The 5,864-nt window shown below is 47.4% G+C and overlaps 1 non-coding gene across 1 annotated transcript; it reads left to right on the forward strand.

The window, feature by feature from the left end:
* Positions 1-5,562: 5,562 nt before the first annotated feature.
* On the forward strand, positions 5,563-5,635 carry trnal-aag. The gene has a single exon. It is a non-coding gene; the product is annotated as a tRNA-Leu (tRNA).
* The last annotated feature ends 229 nt before the right edge of the window (positions 5,636-5,864 follow it).

Raw genomic sequence — 5,864 nt, forward strand, 5'->3', positions numbered from 1 at the left:
GATCCAACATTCCCCATGTCCATAACCCTTGACTCCCCGACTGATGTAGAATCTGTCTCAGCCTTCAATATACACAAGGTCTTTACCCCACAGCTCTCTGTGGTACGGAGGTCCATATATGGAATGAGCTGCCAGAGGGGGTGGTAGAGGCTGGTACAATGAGAACATTTAAAAGGATCGATAATTGAGTGGGAAGGGTTTAGAGGGATATGGGCCAAATGCTGGCAAATGGGACTAGATTAGGTTAGGATATCTGGTCGGCATGGACAAGTTGGGCCAAGAGGTCTATTTCCATGCTGCACAACTCTATGACACCATTGATGAGAACAATTTATTTGTCAAAACACCTCGGATAAATCACCTCTTGATCTCTTGAGCGTCAAGGATTTTTTACAGGAATGTCATTGGAATGTCAATGTCCAAAGTCATCCTTCACATTGAAATGTTATGTTTTGGAATCCTGGGAAAGCAAGAGGTGAGACCAGTTCTGGCAAAGAGTCACTGGAATCAAAGGGTTAACTCTCTGTTTTTCTCTCTCTGCAGAGGCTACCAGACCTGCTGAGTTTCTCCAGTGCTTCCAGTTTCTCGAGCAAGAAGTTAGACACTGGTTTGAACTTACAGAGTCACTTTGACCCACGATTCTAACATGCAAAGTCCTTTCATCAGTCCCATTTGAAAATATAAATCTCAGAGACTTCAGCAAAGTTACTGTACATAGCCATAGGAGCAACACTCTCTGTGGGTTAGAGTCATACCTGACACATAGGAAGATGGTGGTGGTTGTTGGAGGTCAGTCATCCCAACTCCCGGTCATCTCAACAGGAGTTCCTCAGGGTAGTGTCCTAGGCCCAACCATCTTCAGCTGCATCATCAATGCCCTTCCCTCCACCATAAGGTCAGAAGTGGGGATGTTCGCTGATGATTACACAATGTCCAGCACCATTCGCCACTCCCCAGATACTGAAGCAGTCCGTGTCCAAATGCGATGAGATCTGGACAATATCAAGGTTTGGGCTGACAAGTGGCAAGTAACATTCTGAAGAAAGGTCACTGGCCCTGAAACGTTAATTCTGCTTTCTCTCCAAAGATGCTGCGAAACCCTGCTGAGTTTCTGCAGCAATTTCTGTTTTTGGTTCAGATTTCCAGCATCTGCGGTTCTTAGACTTATGACATCAAGTAACATACATGATGGACAAGTCCCACAGGAGAGAAGCTAATCATTGTACAATGGCAGTATCATCACTAAACCTCCCACTGTCCATATTGTTGCTGGTACCATTGACCAGAAACGCAACTAGAATAGCTATACTGTAGCTATAAAGAGCAGGTCAGAATTCCCACTGCACTGGGAATTCTGCAGTGAGCAACTCACCTCCTGAGTCCCCAAAGCCTGTCCACCATAAGATAAAGAAGCAGAACTGGACCATTCGGCCCATCAAGTCTACTCTGCCATTCAAACATGGCTGTCTATCAGGCACACGTCAGGAGAAAACTAGCCACCAGGATACATGAACACCAACTAGCCACAAAGCGACATGACCCTCTCTCACTAGTATCCTTACATACCACTTCGACTGGGACAACACATCCATCCTGGGACAAGCCAAACAGAGACACGCGCAAGAATTCCTAGAAGCATGGCATTCCAACCAGAACTCTATCAACAAACACATTGACTTGGATCCCATTTACCACCCCCTGAGAAAAAGAACAGGAAATGACATCACCAGGAAATGATTAGATTCTCTACAGTGTGGAAACAGGCCCTTCGGCCCAACAAGTCCACACATCCCCTCCGAAGAGAAACCCACCCAAACCCATTCCCCTACTCTATATTTACCCTTGACTAATGCACCTAACACTATGGGCAATTTAACACGGCCAATTCACCTGACCTGCACATCTTTGGACTGTGGGAGTGTCACCACAGGAAATGACATCACCAACCCAAAGAAACTCAAACATATAAATAGAAAGCGGGCTACACCACCGGTGCTTCAGTTGGAGGCTCACTGAAGATGTTACCTAGTATGGTGACGAAACATCTGAAAACGAACCTTCCAGCTCAGCGAGCAAACCTACATCCACATACTCTCCATTTACCTGGATGGGTGCAGCTCCAACAGCACCTCAATAAGCTAAATACCAACCAGAACAAAGCAGTCTGCTTCATGGGAACCATAACCACCACCTTCAATACTCACTCCCTTTACCACTGCCGCGCAGTGTGTATCGTCTATAGGATGCACTGCAGCATCTCAGCAAGGTAGCTTCCAAACTCCTGACGTCTACCATCTAGAAGGACAAATGCAGCAGATACGAGCGAACACCATCCCCCTTGCCAGTTCCCCTCCGAGCCCCTCCCCATCCCGACTTGAAAATACATCGGCCATTCCTTCAGTGCCTCTGCGTCAGAACCCTGGAACTCCCTTCCAAACAACACCCCACACTACACGGGACTGCAGCAGTTCAAGAAGGCAGCTTACCCCCCCCCCCCACCACCTTCTCAAGGGGGCAATTAGGGATGGGGTGATAAATGCAGGGTCCAGCCAGTGACACCCATATCCCATAAAACATGAAGTACAGATAAGATCTCTGACTGGGTAAAAGTAATGATTTTGACATCTTTCCAGATCTGATGAGTTATTTATTCACTTTGACTTTTCACTCTGGTGTACCGACACTGTACACATCACTGTTGACTCTCTAGGTGCTTATCTTGATGTTGGTGGTTAGAGTGTCCAGGTTTTATGAACTCACTCAACCTCTGGGTGTATCCTCCAAATGCCACAATGCCCCCCCATCCCCAACGGGACCTTTGCTCCTGGTTTAAGGAGTGACAAGGCTTAAGGCAGACAGAGTTTAATTTGGATTAATGTGAGGTGTTACATTTTGATCAAGCAATTCAGAGCAGAACTTACACACTTAATGGTAGGGCGCTGGGAAATGTTGCTGAACAAAGAGACCTCAGTTCATAGCTCCTTGAAAGTGGAGTCGCAGGTAGACAGGATGGTGAAGGAGGCGTCTGGTATGCTTGCCTTTATTGGTCAGTGCATTGAGTACAGGAGTTGGGAGGTCATGGTGTGGCTGTACAGGACATTGGTTAGGTCACTGTTGGAATACTGTGTGTAATTCTGGTCTCCTTCCTATCAGAAGGATGTTGTGAAACTTGAAAGGGTTCAGAAGAGGTTTGCAAGGATGTTAGAGATGTACAGCATGGAAACAGACCTTTCGGTCCAACTCATCCAAGGATGTTGCCAGGGTTGGAGGGCTTGAGCTATAGGGAGAGGCTGAACAGGCTGGGGCTGTTTTCCCTGGAGCATCAGAGGCTGAGGGGTGACCTTATAGAGGTTTATAAAATCATGAGGGGCATGGATAAGGTGAATAGTCAAGGTCTTTTCCCCAGGGTAGGGGAGTCCAAAACTAGAGGGCATAGATTTAAGGTGAGGGGGAAAGATTTAGAAGGGACTTAAGGGAGAAGTTTTTCACGCAGAGGGTGGAGTGTATATGGAACGAGCTGCCAGAGGAAATGGTGGACAAGCAGGAGGCTGGAAGAACACAGCAAGCCAGGCAGCATCAGGAGGTAGAGAGGTCAACATTTCAGGTGTAACCCACAGTCCTGAACAGTCCTGAAGAAGGGTTATACCTGAAACGTTGAGTTCTCTGGCTGATGCTGCCTGGCTTGCTGTGTTCTTCCAGCCTCCAGCCTGTCTACCTTGGATTTCAGCATCTGCAGTGTTTTTTTTTAATCTCAAACAGGAGGTGGTGGACGCTGGTACAATGACAACATTTAAAAGGCATCTGGATGGGTTTATGAACAGGAAGGGATGACAGGAATATGGGCCAAATGCTGGCAAATGAGACTAGATTAGTTTAGGATATCTGGTTGGCATGGACGAGTTGGACTGAAGGGTCTGTTTCCATGCTGTGCATCTCTATGACTCTCAGGGTCACTGGACCCTCAACATTAACTCCGATTTCTCCCCGCAGACCTGCTGAGTTTCTCCAGCAATTTCTGTTTCCGTTAGTGACTTTAAATCCATTTGTTCTTGACCCTTTTACAAGTGGGAACATCTCCCTATCTACTCTGTCCAGATTTCTCGTGACTTTGTAAACCTCCATCAGATCACCTTCTACTCTCCAAGGAGAATAGTCCTGACCTGTGTTGTCTATCTTCACAGTTCACCCATGGAACTATTCCCTTGAACCTTTTCAGCACTCTCCCCAGTATGTCCATGTTCTCTCTATAGTGTGGTGCCCAGAGCTATACACAATATTCCAGCTGAGATCGAACCAGTGACCTGTGTTAGTTCAGCATAATCTCCCTGCTCCTGTACTCAATGTCCTGATTAATAAATCTCAAGAACAAGCAAGCTTTATTAACTTCTCCCCCCACCTTGAGCTGCCACCTTTCGTGATTTATACATACATTTGCCAAAGTCTCTCTGCTCTCACACGGCTCAAGAACTATATGTTTTATTTTAGACTGACTGTCCATGTAATTCTCACTAAATGCATCGCTATTGATCTGTCAGCTGCCTGTCTATTTGTCTACATAATTTAGGAATTCTACACTGTCCTCCTTACTGGTCTTCCGGGTGTTGTGTCATCTGCAAGGTTTGAAATTGTCCCCTGCACACCAGAATCCAGATCATGGATATATTTCAGGGAAAACAAGGGCCCCAGTACTGACCCCGAGCAACCATTCTTCAGCGAGTGTGTCAGTATTTACAGGGGGGTACCCGAGGGGAGCGAAAAACTGACTGTTTCTTCTTCAATAATTCACGGGATGAGGGTGATACTGTCTCGACCCAGCATTTATTGCCCACCCCTAATTGCCCAGAGGGCAGTTACGAGTCAACCAAATTGTTGTGGGTCTGGAGTCACATGTAGACCAGCCCAGGGAAGGATGACAGTTTCCTTCCCTGAAGTGTATTAGTGAACCAGACGGGTTCTTTTTCTGACCATCAATTCATTAGACCCTTAATGCCCGAACTTTATTCAAATTCTGCCATCTGTCATGGTGGGATGTGAACCCCGGTCCCCCAGATCATTTCCTGGGCGTGGGGAATAACAGGCCCGTGCTAATACCACCAGGAGACATTGAGGACCGCAGATGCTGGAGATCACAGTCGAGAGAGTGGTGCTGGAAAAGCACAGCAGGTCAGGCAGCAACTCAGGAATCCAGATGAAGGGCTTCTGCCCGAAACGCCGATTCTCCTGCTCCTCAGTTGCTGCCTGACCTGCTGTGCTTTTCCAGCACCACTCTCTCAGCCATAATACCACTCAGCCATTGCCTTCCCCTAGAACTGTTACTGTTACTCTCTGCCTATTTTTCTGATCTGCCTTCTGGATGAGATGGGACTTGAGCTTCCCAGTCCAGGGGTAGGGACACCACCACTGTTTTATCACACAGTTAATGTTGCATCCACATTGCCCCTGCCACGTCCAGCTATTGTACAACAATCCCTTCATTATCCTCAAACAATAATTACACTCGCTCTTATTCCCCTCATGGGCATCGATAAAAAGTCACAGAATCACAACCGCCCGCTGTGTCTTGTTTCTGTAGTGTAGTGGTCATCGCGTTCGTCTAAGACGCGAAAGGTCCCCAGTTCGAGACTAGGCAGAAACTGCTTTGTTCTTTAACTGCAGCCTTTTAAAGGGCAGCACGGTGGCACAGTGGTTAGCACTGCTGCCTCACAGCGCCAGAGACCTGGGTTCAATTCCCGCCTCAGGCGACTGACTGTGTGGAGTTTGCACGTTCTCCCCGTGTCTGCATGGGTTTCCTCCGGGTGCTCCGGTTTCCTCCCGCAGTCCAAAGATGTGCGGGTCAGGTGAATTGGCCATGCTAAATTGCCCGT

This window comes from Chiloscyllium plagiosum, chromosome 48 (assembly GCF_004010195.1).
Source record: "Chiloscyllium plagiosum isolate BGI_BamShark_2017 chromosome 48, ASM401019v2, whole genome shotgun sequence".
Taxonomy (NCBI): Eukaryota; Metazoa; Chordata; class Chondrichthyes; order Orectolobiformes; family Hemiscylliidae; genus Chiloscyllium; species Chiloscyllium plagiosum.